Below are 22,949 nucleotides of genomic sequence, written 5' to 3'. Positions count from 1 at the left end.
AACAAAATACTAGCAAACAGAATCCAACAGCACATTAAAAGGATCATACACCATGATCAAGTGGGGTTTATCCCAGGAACGCAAGGATTCTTCAATATACGCAAATCAATCAATGTTATACACCATATTAACAAGCTGAAGAATAAAAACCATATGATAATTTCAATACCTGCAGATAAAGCTTTTGACCAAATTCAATGCCCACTTATGGTAAAAACTCTCCAGAAAGTAGCCACTGAGGGAACCTACCTCAACATGATAAAGGCCATATATAACAAACCCAGAGCAAACGTCATTCTCAATGGTGAAAAACCAAAAGCATTTCCTCTGAAATCAGGAAGAAGACAAGGTTGCCCACTCTCACTGCTATAATTCAACATAGTTTTGGAAGTTTTACCCACAGGAAGCAGAGAAAAAAAGAAATAAAAGGAATGCAAATCAGAAAAGAAGAAGTAAAACTGTCACTGTTTGAAGATGACATGATACTATACATAGAGAATCCTAAAGATGCTACCAGAAAACTACTACAGGTACTCAATGAATTTGGTAATTAGAAGGATACAAAATAAATGCACAGAAATCTCTTGCATTCCTATATACTAATGATGAAACATCTCTAAGAGAAATTAAGGAGAGAAAGCTGTGGTGGGTGGTGGTGGTGGTGTGATGAATTGGGAGATTGGGATTGACATGTATACTCTGATGTATATAAAATGGATGACTAATAAGAACCTGCTGTATAAAAAAATTTAAAAATAAATAAATTAATTAAAAAGAAAAGAAATTAAGGAAACACTCCCATTCACCACTGCAACAAAAAGAGTAAAATTCCTTGGATAAACCTCTGCCTTTTCATCTTGTCTATGTTTCTGTGATTGTGGCTTTTGTTCCACAGGCTGCAGGATTGTAGTTCTTCTTGCTTCTGCTATCTGCCCTCTGGTGGATGAGGCTATCTTCGTTTTCATCCTTCTGTTCCATTACCTTCTGCCATTTTTCAGGCAACTTCATAATTTCATCGTCCCAAAACTTTATCTTTTTGAGCAAAGAACTGTTCCAGGTGTCTTTTACAGTCTTCCAAGGAATTGAAATTTTTTCCTTTAAGAGAATTATGTAAAGACCTAAATAAATGGAAATCCAAAGATGCAATGTCTGGTGAATACAGAGGATGAATCAGAAGTTCCCAGCCAAGCTGTAACAGTTTTTGCCTGGTCATCAAAGAAACATGTAGTCTTGCGTTACACTGATGGAAGATTATGCATTTTTTTCTTGACTAATTTTGGGAGCTTTTCATTGAGGGATGCTTTCAGTTGGTCTACTTGGGTGTAGTCCTTGTTCGAATTAACTGGTTAGTTTTCCGAAAGCAGTTCATAATAGAGGACTCCCTTCCAATCCCACCATATACACAATATCACCTTCTTTGGATGAACACCTGCCTTTGGTGAGGTTGGTAGTGGTTCATTTCGCCTACCCCACAATTTTTTCCATTCCACTTTATCGTACAGTATCCACTTTTCATTGCCCATCACAATTTGTTTTAAAAACAGAACATTTGGGCTTCCCTGGTGGCTCAGTGGTTAAGAATCTGCCTGCCAATGCAGGAGACACGGGTTCAATCCCTGGTCCAGGAAGATCCCACATGCCGCGGAGCAACTAAGCCCGTGTGCCACAACTACTGAGCCTGTGTCCTAGAGCCTTCTAACCACAGTCACTGAAGCCCATGCACCTAGAGCCTGTGCTCCGCAACAACAGAAGCCACCGCAATGAGAACCCGCACACAGCAACGAAGACCCAACGCAGCCATAAATAAATAAAACCAAACAAACAAAAAAACAGAACACTTTCATTATGTTTAAATAGAGAATCACATGCAGAAATAGAGTTAAGAAGGTTTATTTTGCTTAACTTATGTGGAACCCAAACATTAAAGCAATTCACATAACCAAGCTGGTGCAAATGATTTTCAATGCTTGATTTGGAATTCTGAGTATGTCAGTTATCTCCCGCATGGTGTAATGTTGATTGTTCTCAGTGAATGTCTTGATTTGATCAGTATCAACTTCAACTGTTCCACCTGAGTGTGGAGCATCATCCAGTGAGAAATCTCCAGCACAAAACTTCGCAAGCCATTTTTGACATATTTGATCAGTCACAGCACCTTCTCCATACACCGCACAAATCTTTGCTTTGCGTTTCCATTGCATTTTTACCTTTCTTGAAATAATAAAGCATAATGTGCCGAAAACGTTGCTTTTTCCTTCTCTCTTCAATATTAAAATGGATACACAAAAATTCACCAATTTTGATAAGTCTTTTTTAAAATGCATGCTGATATGACAGCTGTCACAATACAATCTGACAAAATTGTTTTGAATGAAGTTAAAGACAGCTAAGTGCTATGAGAGCCATCTTATGGAAAAAAAACAAACGAACCTTTTGGCCAACCCAATACTTCACAGTAACTTCTTCCCTATATGTCAGCCTTAGTCAGTGTTTAAACAAGTCCAATTCAACCAGATGGACAGCTACTACCAGATAAACCCACATGATATTTCCCCACTCCTCTATCTTTGTAATTTTTATTTTACTTGATTTCAATTCATTTCATATTTTGCACATCTAGCATATCAAGCACTATTTTATGTAAAATTGTTGAAGCTTTCCAATCTTATCCAGCTATATACTTTCCACTGAATACACAGATCTCCTCATCACTCTACAACTTATAAATATATGTCATCTTTTATTGCTTTCTTATATTCTTACATTTATTTTCTTATATTTCTTACATTGTTACTTGATTGACTTTTTTTGGTTATTGTTTTGTTTTCTTGAATCTCTTCCTTTTTCTCCAAAGTAGTATGAAAGCATAGCTTATTTTCTTTCTTTATAAAAAGGAAAGTATAAATCATTTTGTTTAAACTATAAACTTAACACTTGTATACGCTTTACGGTAATTCTGGGCATGACTCTTTCTAAACGGAAACAGGAATAGAGTACAAACATGCAATTAGGTGTGGAGACTCAGAAAGAATAGTTGCTGTATCTGTGGTGATGAATGTAAGATTTGTCTAGAGAGCACCCAGGGATTTGCACTAATGATCAAACTTTTTTTCAAGTTAAATTTATCTTTATAATCATTCCTTGAATTTAGTTATGGAGATCTGATGATTTCAAAAAGTTTCATTCCTCAAAAATCCACATGGAATCATAAAACAAAAAAAATTGGGGATCATGTCTGTTTCCTGTGTGTATATTGGTGTGTTAGATATTGTAACTAAAGGTCACCTTCTAACCCCTTTCTTACCTGTTTCCAAATATGAGCCAAAATCATCTTTCGATGTGCAGGACTAGATGATTTAGAAACTCTCATTCCCTCCTCAATCTTCCTGAGAAGTATGTACCTCCTGGAAGGTGAAACAAAAATGGTTCAGCCAAGACCCTAATATTCAGTAAATCTTAAATAAAGTAAACTTTCTGAGTCTTTTTGCTCATCATGGACTTAAAAAATAACTTCTTAGGGTTATCATGAGGATCTGAAAATGACATCTAAAACATCTGGCTCATTCAATGACCAGTGGTTATTTTAATAAGGCTTACACAATCAACATTTTAATTCACAACACATATCTCCTTTTGAGAAAAGAAAAAAAAAAAAACAACTACCATTTGTTAATGATTCTTATGTCAAGGTTATCCTATTAGTTTTGGGGAAATGTTTAGTCTTATATTTAATCTTAAGCCCAAACCAAAAGCTGGAAATTTGAACACCTAACACCCTCCATTTTCATCTCTTCTCCTCCTCCAAACACACAAATCACCACAAAAGTGACTGATTTGACAATTTCAAGTTCACTGAAGAAAGTTTTAACACAACAAAGAAGGGAAAGTCACAGGCAGAGTCATCCATGAATAACTTTATGAAAACTCACAGAAAATGCTTCCTGTAAATTCAGGAAATCCCTTCTTTTCCTAAAGGCCTCTTCTGTAAATACCTTCAGGAATCCTAAGAGTCAGTATCCAACTGTGCCACCAGCTCCTCACTTCAGTCTTAGAATCCCTACATTAAAGATGAAGGGGCCTTGGGAACAATGATGCCTGGAAGGCCCTTGGCCTCCAGGCAAAGTGTAGAGAGATGTACATTTTCACTGTTTAGACCACACTGATACCATCACACATTCATCCAGTCTTCCAACCACTTTCTTCTTGACCATCACAAAATTACAGGCATCTTTCTAGTCTCAGGAGATATCAAATATTTCCTCTTTCTTTTAGTATCTCTGGTAGGTGAATTAGGAAGACCTGGGCCCACTTGGACTATGGTCTCTAATTGCACTTCCACCCTGGAACCTGAGTAGTCAATGATGCACAGCATCTGGGGAGCAGATTCTGGGGATGCAGACCTAATTAAAAACACTAACTTTACTAGTGGGTGCCCAGGGCATGCTCCAGTGAGCACATGGGCTGCATTCTCTGCACTCAGAATAGTCAAAAGGGAGTGACCTAATGTAGCCCCTCACAGGGCCTTGCAGTGGTTCTTCTAGATACTCCTCAGTAAACACTGAGGAACATAATACTACAGTCTCATGTACTGAGGCCACATCTGCACAAGCCAGGAGTTGTGATGAGTTAGACACAAATTATGTTCAAATGGAATGTGTACATACTGATATATTAATAGTTCTTATTACATTAACTATACTAATATTAATATAACCCATATGATATACAGTTATATAAATTTAATAATACTTAATTTCTAAATATTTTGTTCATATACTGAAATTTATGTAAGGTATATTTAATTTAACTATTTTTATATGTATATAAAATGAAACATGTCATATGATATATACAGTATTAACATATAGAAGTACAATTATGATTTCAGTAAAGTTTATACAATACTTAGTGAAAAGCATTTTACATTTATTATGTGATATAAGTGACACAACTCCTTGAGAGAGGTGCTGTTATTATCCCCACATTAATGATATGGACACTGAGAGAAGCAAGAAGAACTACAATCCTGCAGCCTGTGGAACGAAAACCACAATCACAGAAACATAGACAAGATGAAAAGGCAGAGGTCTCTGTACCAGATGAAGGAACAAGATAAAACCCCAGAAAAACAACTGAGTGAGGTGGAGATAGGCAAGCTCCCAGAAAAAGAATTCAGAATAATGATAGTGAAGTTGATCCAGGACCTCGGAAAAAGAATGGAGGCAAAGATCGAGAAGATGCAAGAAATGTTTAACAAAGACCTAGAAGTATTAAAGAACAAACACCGAGAAGAATTAAAGAACAAACAAACAGAGATGAACAATACAATAACTGAAATGAAAAATACAGTAGAAGGAATCAATAGCAAAATAACTGAGGCAGAAGAACGGATAAGTGACCTGGAAGACAAAATGGCGACATTCACTGCCATGGAACAGAATAAAGAAAAAAGAATGAAAAGAAATGAAGACGGCCTAAGAGACCTCTAGGACAACGTTAAATGCAACACCATACCCATTATAGGGGTCCCAGAAGAAGAAGAGAGAGAGAAAGGACCTGAGATGTTTGAAGAGCTTATAGTCGAAAACTTCCCTAACGTGGGAAAGGAAATAGCCACCCAAGTCCAGGAAGCGCAGAGAGCCCCAGGCAGGATAAACCCAAGGAGAAATACGCTGAGACCCATTGTAAGCAAATTGACAAAAATCAAAGACAAAGAAAAATTACTGAAAGCAACAAGGGAAAAATGACAAATAACATACAAGGGAACTCCCATAAGGTTAACAGCTGATTTCTCAGCAGAACCTCTACAAGTCAGAAGGGAGTGGCATAATAGACTTAAAGTGATGAAAGGGAAGAACCTACAACCAAGATTACTCTACCCGGCAAGGATCTCATGCAGATTCCATGGAGAAATCAAAAGCTTTACAGACAAGCAAAAGCTAAGAGAATTCAGCACCACCAAACCAGCTCTACAACAAATGCTAAAGGAACTTCTCTAAGTGGGAAACACAAGAGAAGAAAAGGACCTACAAAAACAAACCCATAACAATTAAGAAAATGGTAATAGGAACATACATATCGATAATCACCTTAAGCGTCAATGGATTAAATGCTCCAACCAAAAGACACAGACTGGCTGAAAGTAAACAAAAACAAGACCCATCTATATGCTGTCTACAAGAGACCCACTTCAGACCTAGGGACACATACAGACTGAAAGTGAGGGGATGGAAAAAGATATTCCATGCAAATGGAAAGCGAAAGAAAGCTGGAGTAGCAATACTCATATCAGATAAAATAGACTTTAAAATAAAGAATGTTACAAGAGACAAGGAAGGACACTACATGATGATCAAGGGTTCAATCCAATAGGAAGATATAACAATTATAAATATATATGCACCCAACATAGGAGCACCACAATACATAAGGCAACTGCTAACAGCTATAAAAGAGGAAATCGACAGTAACACAGTAATAATGGGGTGCTTTAACACCTCACTTACACCAATGGACAGATCATCCAAACAGAAAATTAATAAGGAAACACAAACTTTAAATGACACAATATACCAGATAGATTTAATTGATATTTATAGGACATTCCATCCAAAAACAGCAGATTACAGTTTCTTCTCAAGTGCACACCAAACATTCTCCAGGATAGATCACATCTCGGGTCCCAAATCAAGCCTCAGTAAATTAAAGAAGACTGAAATCATATCAAGCATCTTTTCTGACCACAACACTATGAGATTAGAAATAAATTAAAGGAAAAATAACGTAAAAAATGCAAACACATGGAAGCTAAACTCTACATTACTAAATAACAAAGAGATCAATGAAGAAATCAAAGAGGAAATCAAAAACTACCTAGAGACAAATTACAACGAAAACACGACGATCCAAAACCTATGGGATGCAGCAAAAGCAGTTCTAAGAGGGAAGTTTATAGCAATAGAAGCCTACCTCAAGAAACAAGAAAAATCTGAAATAAACAATCTAACCTTACACATAAAGGAACTAGAGAAAGAAGAACAAACAAAACCCAAATTTATTAGAAGGAAAGCAATCATAAAGATCAGAACAGACGTATATGAAATAGAAACAAAGAAAACAATAGCAAAGATCAATAAAACTAAAAGCTGGTTCTTTGCGAAGATAAACAAAATGGATAAACCATTAGCCAGACTCATCAAGAAAAAGATGGAGAGGACTCAAATCAATAAAATTATATATGAAAAAGGAGAAGTTACAACAGACACCGCAGAAAAACAAAGCATCCTAAGGGGCTACTACAAGCAACTCTATGCCAATAAAATGGACAACCTGGAAGAAATGGACAAATTCTTAGAAAGGTATAACGTTCCAAGACTGAACCAGGAAGAAATAGAAAATACGATCAGACCAATCACAAGTAATGAAATTGAAACTGTGATTAAAAATCTTCCAACAAACAAAACTCCAGGACAAGATGGCTTCACAGGTGAATTCTCTCAAACATTTAGAGAAGAGCTAACACCCATCCTTCTCAAACTCTTCCAAAAAATTGCAGAGGAAGGAACACTCCCAAACTCATTCTATGAGGCCACCATCATCCTGATACCAAAACCAGACAAAGATACTACAAAAAAAAGAGAAAATTACAGACCAATATCACTGATGAATATAGATACAAAAATCCTCAAAATACTAGCAAACAGAATCCAACAACACATTAAAAGGATCATACACCATGATCAAGTGGGATTTATCCCAGGGATGCAAGGATTCTTCAATATATGCAAATCAATCAGTGTGATACACCATATTAACAAATTGAAGAATAGAAACCATATGATCATCTCAATAGATGCAGAAAAAGCTTTTGACAAAATTCAACATCGTTTATGAAAAAACTTTCCAGATAGTGGGCATAGAGGGAACCTACCTCAGCATAATAAAGGCCATATACGACAAACCCACAGCAAACATCATTCTCAATGGTGAAAAACTGAAAGCATTTCCTCTAAGATCAGAAAGAAGACAAGGATGTCCATTCTCGCCACACTTATTCAACATAGTTTTGGAAGTCCTAGCCACGGCAATCAGAGAAGAAAAAGAAATAAAAGGAATACAAATTGGAAAAGAAGAAGTAAAACTGTCACTGTTTGCAGATGACATGATACTATACATAGAGAATCCTAAAGATGCCACCGGAAAACTACTAGAGCTAATCAGTGAATTTGGTAAAGTTGCAGGATACAAAACTAATGCACAGAAATCTCTTGCATTCCTATGCATTAATGATGAAAAACCTGAAAGAGAAATTAAGGAAACACTCCAATTTACCATTGCAACAAAAAGCATAAAATACCTAGGAATAAACCTACCTAGGGAGACAAAAGACTTGTATGCAGAAAACTATAAGACACTGATGAAAGAAATTAAAGATGGTACAAACAGATGAGAGATATACCATGTTCTTGGATTGGGAGAATCAGTATTGTGAAAATGATTATACTACCCAAAGCAATCTACAGATTCAATGAAATCCCTCTCAAATGGCCAGTGGCATTTCTTACAGAACTAGATCAAAAAATCTTAAAATATCTATGGAGATAAAAAAAGACCCTGATTAGCCAAAGCAATCTTGAGAAAAGAAAAAAAAAATTCAGAGCTGGAAGAATCAGATTCCCTGACTTCAGACTATATTTATAAAGCTATAGTAATCAAGACAATATGGTACTGGCACAAAAACAGAAATATAGATCAATGGAACAGGATAGAAAGCCCAGAGATAAACCCACGCACCTATGGTCAACTAATCTGACAAATGAGGCAAGGATATACAATGGAGAAAAGATAGTATTTTCAATAACTCGTGCTGGGAAAACTGGAGAGCTACATTAAAAGAAAATGAAAATAGAACACACCCTAACACCCTACACAAAAATAAACTCAAAATGGATTAGAGACCGAAATGTAAGACTGGACACCATAAAAACTTATAGGGAGACATAGGAGGAACTCTCTTTGACATAAATCACAGAAAGATTGTTTTTGGTCTACCTCCTAGAGCAACGGAAATAAAAACAAAAATAAACAAATGGGACCTAGTGAAACTTGCAAAGCAAAGGAAACTAAAAACAAGATGAAAGGCAACCCTCAGAATGGGAGAAAATATTTGCAAACGTATCAAAGGACAAGGATTAATCTCCAAAATATATAAACAACTCATGTAACTCAATATTAAGGGAACAAACAACCCAATAAATAAATGGGCAGAAAGACCTAAATAGACATTTCTCCAAAGAAGACATACATGTGGCCAAGAAGCACATGAAAACCTGCTCAACATCACTAATTATTAGAGAAATGCAAATCAAAACTACAATTAGGTATCACCTCACACCAGTTAGAATGGGCATCATCAGAAAATCTACAAACAACAAATGCTGGAGAGGGTTTGGAGAAAAGGGAATCCTCTTGTACTATTGTTAGGAATGTAATTTGGTACAGCCACTATGGAGAACGGTATGGAGGTTCCTTAAAAAACTAAAAATAGAATTATCATATGACCCAGCAATCCCACTACTGGGCATATACCCAGTGAAAACCAGAATTCAAAAAGACACATGCACCCCAATGTTCACTGCAGCAGTATTTACGATAGTCAGGTCATGGAAGCAACGTAAATGCCCATCAACAGACAAATAGATAAAGAAGATGTGGTACATATATACAATGGAATATTACTCAGCCATAAAAAGGAACGAAAGTGGGTCAGTTGTAGAGACGTGGATGGATCCAGAGACTGTCATACAGAGAGAAGTAAGTCAGAAAGAGGAAAACAAATATCATATACTAACGCATATATGGGGAACCTAGAAAAATGGTACAGACGAACGGGTTTGCAGGGCAGAAATAGAGACACAGATGTAGAGAACAGATGTATGGACACCAAGGGGGGAAAGTGGCAGGGGGTGGTGGTGTGATCAATTGGGAGATTGGGATTTACATATGTACACTAATATGTATAAAATGGATAGCTAATAAGAAACTGCTGCATAAAAAAGAAAAAAAGATATGGACAGTGAAGCTTAGAGAGGTTAAATAAGGGTTAATTTGTGTCCTTTAACAGGGACACCATGCTGCTTTCCACGTGTCATCTCTGCTTGTGCAGAGCACAGATAATGATGACATCGTATCTTCATTTGCCTGTGGGCTGATGTATTGAAAAGCTCCTATCATCAGGTTACTGCCAGTAAAATGTAGTGAGCATTTTTAGCCAGGCTTTCTTATAAGCACTTTAGGCAATTTACATCGTTTTCTTCTACAAAAAGTTCCGCAAGTTTCAAACAATGGAATACTATAGAGCAATGAGGATATCCAATGTATAATAACTTAAAATTATGGTTGGACATCGTAAGCTTAATGCTGAAGGAATGAGTCAGATACGTATGCGGTGCCATTTTCACAATGTATGAAACAAGACAAAACTAATGTCTGCTATTAGAAGTCAGGGCAGTGGCTACCTTGGGAAGGGACAGTGACTGGAAGGGGCCAAGAGGATGCTTTATTGAGTGCTGACGAGGTCTGCTTCTTTGACAGGGATACCAGTTACAGGAGAGGGTTCAGTTTTTAAAAATTCATCAAACTGAACGAAATATTGTTTGGATTTCTCTGTGTGTATAACTTACTTCATTTAAAAGTTTCACATATGCAGGCATAGTGCACATGCACACACACATACATACACACACACACACACACACACACACACACACCATGAAGCCTTTAAAACATTCTTTGAGGTATATACTTTATTATAGTTGTTTTTGATATTATCATTGTCTAGATACTGAGGCATAGAGAGGTTAAGTAAACATGCTCAGGTCACACAACTAGCAACTAATGTAGCCAAGGCATTCTGAACCCATAGTTTGGGGACATAGCTCCTAACCCTCTAGTAAAGTTAGTAAAATAGTACTTGGAGGCCAAACATACATACTATTAGTTTTTAAATATATCAAGATGCTTTACTAATTAATAAAATGCAAACTAATTTTATTGTTTCTGATACTGTGAAAGCTTTTAGACTTGGATTTTCCCAATCCAAAATTATCAAAAATACATTTCTTATTATGTGTGGATATGTATAAAATTAAAAATGTCCTCTTACTGGGAAAAGCTGGGAACCACTGTCTTAGAACATAAACATGAAGAATCAATTAAATCAATTTTTTATGAACAGCCTCTCAGAACTCAGCCTCTGAAGTCCCTTCAAGCCTGTTCATTATACTGAGGACCAGTGTTATGTCTGTGGATGACTGAAGTTCTGACTGATGTTACTGAGTACTAATTAAACCTCATCCTGTGAGGTGGAGCTCTGGTAGAATCATTCTAAAACTGATTTTCGGAAATGCCTGTCCTACCTCAACAGATGCTACATCACTGTGAATATGAAGGTTATGTTGTATAAAGCAAAGGGTTATTCTAGACAAGTCAGTCGCTGCACAAATCAATCAGCAGTCTCTACTACAGATGATTTCCATTCACTGTAGCATATAGACAGAATCTGTAATTATGCATTTATTTGGGTGTTGTTTGTTTCTATATACATTAGTTGTCATATAGTTGTCAACTCCATGAGGGAGAGGACTCTGGCTATCTCCCATTGCCAGCGTGTCACAAACAAACAACTGGCATGAGAGCTAGCCAAGATCAGATACTGAATGGATGAATGAATGAATGAATGAATGAGACAGATCTAAAATTTAAGTATGTCATATTACCTCTCTGATGGTGGCCAAGTTATTCAACTTCTTTGAATCTCAATTCTTTAAATCTGTGAAACATTAACCTCTTTTATTTTAAGTATTACATGAGATGATGTATATAAAATTTATAGTAAGCACTTGATAAGTGGTAGCTATTAATAGATTTCTTTTAAAATTTTTATATCTTAAAGCAGCACTAAGGAAACTGGAGGAGGTAATGGCAGAAAATGAAGATACTTAAAGTCTCACAAAGGATACTCAGTGTCTCACTAAGAGGTGAAACTGAGGAAGAGGGCTAAGAAGATGCGGCTAAGCGTAATGTAACTTATATATGCTGAGAAGTTAAAGCACAATAATTCAAAGTGAAAAGGCACACTGAGAATGCCTTGTAAACTGAGTGCAGATGTATACTGGTGGGTCAGTATTTACAAAGCCAATAGTTGTGCACAGAGACTAAAGCAAGGTGGCATTTTAGATCCCAAGAGTATCACAGAACCAGGATAAATTACTTGACATGGATAAAAACCTTTAATACAGATACGTACAATGTAGAGGAAGGAGTTTTATTCTCTCTACATATGTAATGTGTATTCAGTGTCAGGTCTCCACTGTATACTGTGTTGAAACACCAAGTGTAGAAGACAAACATTATCTGTGCTTCCAGATTTGGGGTTTTGGTTTGATATGCAGTTTATGCCCCCGGAACTACTCACCCATTTTCGCCTTTTCACTGAGCTCACTCTATGATGACCCTGTTCCTTCCCATTATGTTCTACCCTGATTTGTATGGTAATTAGTTCCATGCTTTTTAAAATAGTTTTGATCACCCCAAAATGCTTCCCTAAACACTTGTCTGTTTTGAACTTTGTGTAATAGAATCATACGATATATGTCATATATTTTTTGTCCTTTCTTTTACTAGAAGAGGGAAAATTAGACCACATTGTAAGAGTGAAGGGTATCATTACAAGGATGAAAATGAAAGTCAAGCAGTGGGAAAAGACAGAGAGAGAGAAAAAGCAATGGGGGCTGATCCCACCATCCTTAGAACACAGATCTACCAATGGGAGCGGAAGATGTTCCTGTTTTAGAGTTTGGGCTCCTCCGGGCTCCTGTGGCTGCTGCTGCCAATGCTACTGTGGAATGGCTTCAGACATGAGGTAGTGGAAGGAAAATATGAGAAAAAGGAGAGGAGGTGCCTCACTCTCTCGGAGCGTGATGAGCGCGCTCCTTCTCACTCTGAGCCAGAACTGGAGGGCTTCTCCTAGAGCCCTCTCTGTATGCTACCCAGTGTCCACTTCTGCACGGGCCAGAAATATTGGAGGAAAACAACAGCAAGCAATCTCACCATTAGGTCAATGATGCTTTACATTATGGTCTTCTTCCTCAATTTACTTGGTATGATTACTTTTCAGAGCCCTCAAACGCCACTCCATGCATTTTGTACAGGTTTTACAGCAGGAGTAAATCTATGAAGTCTGTTTCTTGAACAATGTGCAGCTGCTGATGCCTCTGCTTAGTTTTCTTCTTCCTTCTTTTCTTTTTTTCTTTTTTGATTTCAAGCCTGACTCCCTAAAGGTCAAGCTTGTGTTTACATAGCTTATTTTTCAGCCAAAGATTGGGCTCAAACACTACACGCCAGTAAGTCTTCCACTATGTGCTGAAGGATGTGTGTTGGGGCCAGGGAGCACATTCAAACTTCAGGCCATTTTTAAGTCGGCTTTCTGTTTCAGATGGGCTCTGTGACAGCTCCCCCTGGTCATTACAGGCTTCTCCTGCCAGGGATGTGCAGGTGGTTGGCACACGCACACAGTTTATGTAGCACACATACACAGCCTCTGGTCAACCTGGGATGTGTGACTATCTCACCTCCCTGTTCTCCTTTGCTAGTGCACAGGTTTCTTATTTCCATCAAGCAGGGCTGTGATCTCAGGATACAAACCACTGGCCCTCCTTGTTCCCTTACCATGGATGTTGTCACTTCAAATGACACAATCCAAACCAAGCGTGCCCCCTTTGGTGGCAAAGCTTATATTCACAGGTTATATTCACAACCTGCCCCACCATGGTTGTACTACTATGCAGACCAATCTGGGGGAAATGGGAGAAACTTTGGGCAAAAATATCATGGACTATGCTGTTTTTACTTGAAATTTAGTCATTTTCATTAATAAATGCTTCTTTCTTGATTATCTACTTTTGAATTCCTGAGCACTGAAATGGTCGTATTTTACAATTTTTTCCACCGTTACAACTTTCAAGCTCCTCATTCTATCATGTTGGAAGTTGATTTCATAATCAGATATAATATTTTGATATAAAATGGCTATCCGCAAAGATAAATTGTATTATAATGCAAGCATTAAACAACTAGAAAATTACATATGAAAATATGATACAGTTTTAATAGCATCAATATTCATCAGAAATTTAGGAATATATCTATCAGACCTGAAAGAACTCTAAAATGAGATTTAGAAATCATTAATTAAGACACAGAAAAATGGAGTGAGACATCATAACGTGCTTAGTTGGAAGACATAATTTGGTAAAAATTTCAATTTTACCCAGATGGATTTGAAAATTCAATTTTACTAAAAATCCCAGCAGTTGTGTTTGCTTGTTTGTGTGTGTGTGCGTATAAACAGACAAGATGTTTCAAAGAATAACAATCTTGAAAAAGAACAAAGCTGAAGGAATTACACTACCAGAAATCAAGATATATTAAAAGCTTTACTAATTAAAATGATATAGTATTAGAGCAAGAAAAGATAAATAAACCAATAGTATTGAGTTGGCCAAAAAGTTTGTTTGGGTTTTTCCATAACAGCTTATGGAAAAACCCGGAAGAACTTTCTGGTTACCCCAATACAAAATAGAGAATCCAGAAACAGCAGTCTATGCATACGATAAACTGTGTGTGACAAACCTGATAACCTAATGCAGTGAGAAAAAAATATTTTCAATAATCAGTATAGCTCAAACAGATATCCATATGAAAACAAAATGAAATTTACCCCATCTGTTATCATAGACAGAAAAACTTCCAGAAGTATATGTACAAATACAAAGACAAAAGCAATAAAGTTTTTGCAAGAAAACAAGGGAGAATAGCTTTATGATATTGAAATCCATAAATATTTCTTAACTAGGACATAAAAAGCACTAATTGAAGAGGATTGATATACCAGACTATAACAAGGATAAGAAATATTGGTCAGCAAATAACACCATTAATGCAGTAACAAGGCAAGCCACAGCATGGGATAAGGCAGTTGTTTTATGCTATGTCTAGAATGTATAAAGAACTCATAAAAAATAATAAGAAAAAATTCAGTCCAAGAAAAAAGGTGACAAAATGTTTCTCACAGCCATGTCGCAAAGGCAGGGATCCACATGACCAATAACATATGAAAAGGTACTCAACATAATTATTCTTTAGATAGGTGCAAATGTAAAACATAATCAGATACTAAAGCACAGCAACAGAAAGGCTAAAACAAAAACGACAAAATAAGAAAGGAGAAAGAGGGAAGGAGAGAAGAAGGGAGGAAGAGAGAGGCAGAGAGAGGAAGGGAGAAAGGGGGGGAGGGAGAAAAACTGTGGAGTGGGCAGGGAGAAAGAATAAAGTACAAAGTTAAAAAAAAAAGAAAGAATGAGAGAAAGAACAAACCAAGATTAGAGAAGAATTTGGAAGAGGAGGAGGTAACAGGTCTTTCATACATTCCTGGTAAAAGTATAAACTGCTGGGCCCATTTTGGATAACCACTTGGCAGTATGTACCAAATCTAATATAAATGATAATTTACCCCCAAAATCTAATTCTAGGTATATATACGCAATATAAATGCCAATATATGGTCACCAAAATACGTTACACACATATTTATATTCTTATATTCATAATAAGAAAAAACTGGAAATCAATTGCCAATCAAAAATTGAAAATATAAATATTGTTTTTGGTTTGTTCAAATAATGGTTAACTACATAATACTGAGAATGAACAAACTAAAACTGCTTATATCCAAATATGACACTGAAAAAGGAGGCAGACACCAAGAGTTCATATTATATAGTTATATAAATTTCAAAACAAGAAAAAACTAATGGAGAGTATTACAATTCAGGATTGTGGTTACTCATGAATGAAAAGTGGCATGAGAGTTTTTTTCTGTTTTTCTGATGTTCTTTCTTGAGTCAGATGTCAGTTACCCAGATGTGTTTAGCTTGTGAAAATTCATCCAGCTGTTCATTTGTGATCTTTGTAAGTTTCTGCATACCTGTATACTTCAATAAAATGTCTACGTAAATAATTAATGTTTGTTTTGATCTTTTTTAAAATTTAAGTTTGTTTTGATCTTTTAAATGCAAATTACAGTGGAATGAAGACTACCTCTGAAAAAAATATCATTTTCATTCACTTGCATTAAATATAAGGGGAAGAAAAAATGGTGAAGCTATAGTTAATGATGAATAGCTGTGAACAGTACACACACTCTTCTCTATGCCAAAGCTCCTAACCTATATTTAGCAAGAATGGTGAGTCACAATAATAATTATTCATATATACAGATATTATTGTTACATAGGCCTAGGTTGAAAAAATGGTTAGAAATTCTACTTTATGTAACCTAGCATGGCAACACACTTTTTACTTAGTCGCCGGTTCTTGTTAATCTTATAAGTACAATTTTATACTAAACTAGGTAGGATTGTGCTCAGGAATGTATCAGATCTGGTCTGATTATTTGAGAGGTAATAATGTATGAATGGTGGAGCAGAGAGATAGTATTTCAGTTCTACGTCCCTACTTAAAATGATAGAGTCAATGAATAAACATATTTATGGTTTTGGGGGACAGTAGGGTATTCATCATGGGAGAAGGGGGATACAAATAAGGAATGGAGGGAGGTGAGGAAGAGCCCTGTATTACTGGATTTGAATGGAGTATAAGAATGAATTCTTGATTTAAGAAAAAATATTGATATCAAACTTAATTTACATCATCTACTTTCATTTTATACTTGCTTTGTATGAATGCTGCCCCAAATTTTCTTTTCATTACACAGTATTTGGATTTTCCTGCATCAGTGAAAACAGGTGATTCCTTGAAGACAGGGGAAAGGTTTAAGTGTTTTTCAAGTTTCTAGCTTCAAATATGCCCTGTTCTGTTGGTACAGCAAATCGCATTTTTGGACAGATGCCACTTTTTTTTTAAGAGTTGCAGCAGCCCCTTAATCTTTTATTTGTTTGTTTTGTTGTTTTTGTAGGACGCTTTATTTCCCAAACATTTCTATTTGTCCTTTTACCACTCTTCATAGGATGCCTCATGGTAATGCTTTCCAGAAGCTGCCTTTTCTTCACTTGCGAGCCCCCCTGGCCCCTTAGATCCCTGGAAACCAGTGCTCTGCTGCATTTCAGATGGGACACTTTCTTTCTGGAGATGGTTTCATTTGTTTTCCACCATTGCTGGGCCCTGACTGCCCTCTCCTCTTTTCCATGTAATATTCTCCTAACTCTCCATTTATGAGATGGGCTCAAGTGCTGGTTCTGTTAGTGGTGATAGTTTCCTCCATCTTTAAATGTACATTAAAACATATTATATTCTCTGTTTGCTAGATATTCTGCAATTTTTGAGGATTGATGGTTTCATTTGATTTTCAAAAGCTGGGTAGTGAGTTTTAAATGTAGGCCTCTGCCACTTTCCTAGCAGAAAAGGAAAGCCCTCTGTAGGCACACGGTAAGATATTTTAATAAATAAATGAATACTTGAGTGTGTTTAACATGCAAAGCACTATAAGTGCACAACTTGCCTCATACCAGGCAAATGTTCTGTGTAAAAGAATCCATATTCAGATTAGTGAGCTGACTTTCAACGATGATATCTCCCAGAAACATCTCTCTAAAAACAAGAACGGTGTGTACTTAATTTTCTCTGGCACTTTGCTCCCAAAATATTTTAATGTAAATATTTATATATACAAAAGTCTAAACTTGTTAGGATCCACCATGATTTTTGAACATAATCTTGTTTATAGTATCCGTACACTTATTCCTCACTGTTAGTAGAAAGGTATTTGGAAAAATCAGAAAAAACGTGTCATCTTTAAAATATATTTTCTCTGAAAAATAAAAGACAACATAGAGAAAAATTTAGGGAAGAAAGTTCCAAGAAAGGGCCATGTTCTAAGTTCTAAGAGATAGCAACAGAACATACTCATGCATTGCCAATGATAGTGCAATGTATAAACAACATTTTAAGAGGTTGCCTTGATATGATGTATTAAAAATTTGAAAGTGCTTAAGTTTGAATTACCATTTCCACTTTTCCACATCTGCTTTAGAGGAATACAAACAAGGACACAGAGCCATGAACAAGGCTATTTATTTCCATAATGTTTGCATTAGCAAACAGTGGAATTAAATGTCCATTAGGTGAGGAAGAGATATACAAACTAATGTAGATCCTTGCTATGGAATACTATGGAGCAGTTTACAAAAGTGAGGTGATCATTTGAATGTTATTATGGGTAAAACTGAACTATGCTCAAATATCTACCCCAGATGGAACAGAGACCTAACAGTGAAAGTTTAAACAATGCAGTTTCTAGAAGATAACATGAAAAAATATCTTCATGACCTTGAAGTAGGCAAATATTTCTTTAACAAAAATATTATTACTAAAATAGTAAAAAGAAAAAATTTAATCCTTAAAGAAGAACTGAGAGAGTATAAAGAAAATAAAAAAGAGTATATTTATCTAAGAATGACTCATATAGAATGAGTGACACCTCCCAGAAATCACTAAGGAAATGACAGATAGCTGTTTAAAAAAAAAGAGAGAGACAGAGAGAGAGAGAAAATATTGGAAAAAAGTCCTTTACAAAGAGGATTTCCAACAGGCAATATAAAAAGGAAAATGTGATTAATATCATAAGATTCCAGAGACATTAAAATCAAAGCCATGTAAAATATTACTGCATTCTCACTAGAATGACCACAATTTTTTTTTAATGAAATAATATTTAGTTTAATGAGCCCCTGGAGCTCGAGTCTACTATGACAGAGTATAAATTAGTACAATTGCCTTGGAAAACATTTTGGCAGTACCTCCCAAGCTAAAAATATGCTTATCCAATGACCTACCAATTTTACTCCTACGTAAATATTCAAATGAAATGAGTACTTTTGTCTGCTGAAAACATGTATAGAAATATTCATATTAGCTTCATCCATAATAGCTAAAACTGTAAATAGCATAAATATCCATATAAATGTTCATATAAAGAAATATTACAGCAGAATGAAAAAGCTGTTTCTCACAATATGGATAATATCACAAAATAATGCTGAACAAAAGAATTTGGAAACAAAAGTGTACATGTGTAATGAATCCATTTTTAAAAGCAGGAAAAATAAACTATGATGATTAAAGTGAGAATGATAGTTACCTTTGGGGTATATTGACTGAGAGAGACATGATAGGGTTATTTGGGGTGTTAGTAATATCTTAATATTGATCCATCTGATGGGTTGGCTTCACATGTATTTTCATTTTACTTTATTTTTTATTTTTATTTTTTCTCAAGTCTATTCTCTACATCTGCGTCTTTATTCCTCTCCTGCCCCTAGGTTCTTCAGAACCTTTTCTTTTTTTTTTTTTTTACAGATTCCATATATATGTGTTAGCATACGGTATTTGTTTTTCTCTTTCTGACTTACTTCACTCTGTATGAGAGGCTCTAAGTCCATCCACCTCACTACAAATAACTCAATTTCATTTTAGAAATGAAATTACATTGTCATACTTTTAAGATTATTAACTTTTACATTTGAACTCTATAATTAGAAAAAGAGAATGAGGATGTATCTCTATATATTTACATAGAAATATTTCTACGACATATTATAAAGTCAAAAAGTAAACTGTAAAACAATATCTATAGTATGAACCCATTTTTATGACCATCTCACCTCAACAAAATAAGAAACAAAACTGCATATTTGTATGTGTATGTATAATTTTCAATTGTGTGATTAAAAACAAATGTATCTCACTCATAGAGTAATTCCAGGAATTCTGAACCAAGTCTAGGTCAGAGAATTCGTATTAGGCCAGTTTTTCCTTATATTAGTTTTAATTAAATTGAGATATTTTCTGTGACAAATTTATTCCAACAGAAATGACCTGGCCAAAGGATTTTGCTTCTTCAAATTAAATTTAGTTTCATAAAGCATTAATTATAACTATATATTTTTTTCATAGTGAAAACTTTGCTTCTCTTTACCTTTGACTTGAAAGACCAGAGAACTGTCATGTCTACTAAATTCTATCTCCATGTCTCATCAGTGCTAATATTACAATCAATTCAAGGACCAATGATCAGTCTTTTCTAGAGTTATAAAGTCTGAGTTTCAGTGAAGAAAAGAGTGAAAATTACCAGTCTTACATCCTTGTTACAATAAATCACCGAGTATTTATTCATCACTAATCTTGTACTTAATCCTTTCTTAGGCAGCCTGAAGAGTAATGAGAAAATATCAGACATGGTTCCTGCTGTAAAGCAGACAATAACTCAATTGAAAAGAGAGAGTTTTGTTAAAGATCTTTTGTAATTTAAACTACCTACAGAAGGGCCATCTGTCAAAATGATAGATTAAATTCTAATCCAGACTAGGAAGCGAGTGACAAATATATACTTATCATTTAAGATACTTATAGAATGATTACACTGATAAATCTATATTGGGACTAACTAAAACACAAAATGGATTATGTTACACACTGATGACTCTGAAGAAGTTATTGTGAATAATTAAGAGTAATGAATATGACAACTTGATTTTGTTCAAAATTAAAAATGAGGTTCTCAATCTTTGCCCATAATAAATTTACAATATTTATTTTTGAAAATCTCCAAATATTTATTCATAATAATAAGTTTGCACTGAGTAGAAAATACAAATTACAGTACTGATTATAATAAAAATAATAATTTCCAAATGTTGAGATGTCACTTGATGAAGTTCAGACAAGTAGAAAGTAAGACAGCCAAAATCTGAATAGTTTATTTGAAGCCAAATTCATATCATTTCTCTCACATCAGAGTTCCTTCTATCCAGTTCTATAAAAGTATAAGAAATTGCTTCTGCATTTAATATAAACTGATGTGAATATATTGCCTATTATGTCACTCAAAGTCCCATGTAATTGACAACATTGAACATGTTACACCAAATAAAAGTATATCTGCACTGTCAAAAGTACATCTCTTTTGTAAGATGAGAGTTATGCTTTCTCTTAAATTTTCCTTTTTCCTACCCTCTCTGGACATACATAGCCAAATTTTATGCTAGTAATAGAATATGTTAATATTATCAATGTCATTCTATTTCCCTTTTCCTCCTTTGTGTTTACGTCAATTTACTTGAAGTTGCCTGAAATTCCTATTCAGAAGATTTGAGTTGAGGTTAAATTAAAGTTAGACGTGACAGGCATTGAATAACTTCTATTAGTAAATACAGATGAAGTTTCAACAAATATGAGGCAGAAAGAAGTCTATTTTTTTATTAGCCTATGTGAACAGAATGTATTTTTGGTTTCTACTAGTGGTGATGAAGGAAAAAAATATACTTGGTTCACAGTCCAAAGAAAAATAGAGCTGAAAGGCCTCTCCAAAGAGGAAGGGTATCCTTCCACATATAGGCAGTCTTCATTCAGTGTACTCTCAAACTTTCTCTCAATATCTCTGTGGAAAAATAGACCCTGCCATCATCTGCTTTCAACTTTTCTGTGTTTCCCCAGTGGTTTTCCCACTGAGATACTCTCTCCACGAAGCTGTCTGATTTCTTCATTCTTACCAATTTTCTCTCCTAGACTTCTGTCTAAGCAGACTGTGTTTTCCAAGATTGGTACTGATTCAGCTTGTCATTTCTGCTTTATGCTTCTGAGCACCAAGGGTTACGATATTAGCACATGGTGCATTAGTGTCCTAAACACCATTGAGAAGAAAGCAAGGCCCCAAAGGGTGAAGGCATTAATGAAAACAATGAGCACTTTAGTAAGAAGCCCAGGGTGTTTAAATCCAGTGTCCCAGAATGATATATAACTGCCAATTGTAGCAAACATTTCAGGGACAGATTATCTCTTGTAAGTTGTAAATACAGGTACTATTTCCATTCATGCAAAATTATTTAGAAAGCAAAATATGGAACTGTTTTCTACTAATTTAAATGGTAAAAGAAGAAGGCAAAGGACTGGAATTCTTGCCATGCTCAGCCCTAAAACAGAAGATCCTCTGTTTGGGCAACAGTGCTGTGGATATAGCCAAGAGACTGCTTTGGCACAAAAAAGAATATATCAGCATTACCACTGCCAGTTACATTCCATTGCCTTTAGTTTCCTGGCTGAGTTTATCTGTGTGTTTGGGGGAGGGGAAAAGGCAAGAGGGAGGCAAATCTGGCAGCCATTTCTCTTCAACTCTACAATGTCCTTTTTAGTATCTAAATAAGAATATGCTCCTATTTCATCATCATTTTGCAGATCTAACTATTGGGAATATCAACACTGTGACAGTTACCACAATATTGCTGAACACAGCTATTACTCTGCTTATAGAAAATCAAGGAAAGAAAAAAATTGATTTAATGAAACTTTGATTACTCTGCTGTTTAATTTTTAGTTTAAGTTCTAGCTGTCTATTGCTGTGTAAAACTAATTTTAAAAAGAACAGAACGTAGTTGTATAACAATAATATATTACCCCACACAATTATGTGAGTTGAGTCAGCTCAACTGAGAAGTTCTTTCTTGGGGTCTACCATGCAGTTGAAGGAAGATGTAGGCTGATCTTGTGGTCATTTTAAGGCTTGACTGAATTGAAGTCCAAAGCATCTCCCTTACATGACTGACAGTTGATGCTGGCTTTTGGCTAGGCTCCTATTTGGGGCTGATCACTGGAGCACCAATATGTGGTCTTTCCATGTGGCCAGGGCTTCTTCCAGATTGCAGCTGTGTTCTGACAGGGAGTATCCTAAACATGAGCATTGCTAAACCCAGGAACTGGCACAACACCATTTCTGCTGAATCTAATTGTTCAGAGCAGTCACAGAGATTTCCAGAATCAAGACAAGGGAGAGGGACACAGACCACACCTCTGCATGGGTGGAGCATCAAAGAACCTGT

The sequence above is a fragment of the Leucopleurus acutus genome (genome assembly GCF_964270905.1).
Source record: "Leucopleurus acutus genome assembly, chromosome: 7".
Classification (NCBI taxonomy): Eukaryota; Metazoa; Chordata; class Mammalia; order Artiodactyla; family Delphinidae; genus Leucopleurus; species Leucopleurus acutus.
This window is presented reverse-complemented; position numbering follows the sequence as displayed.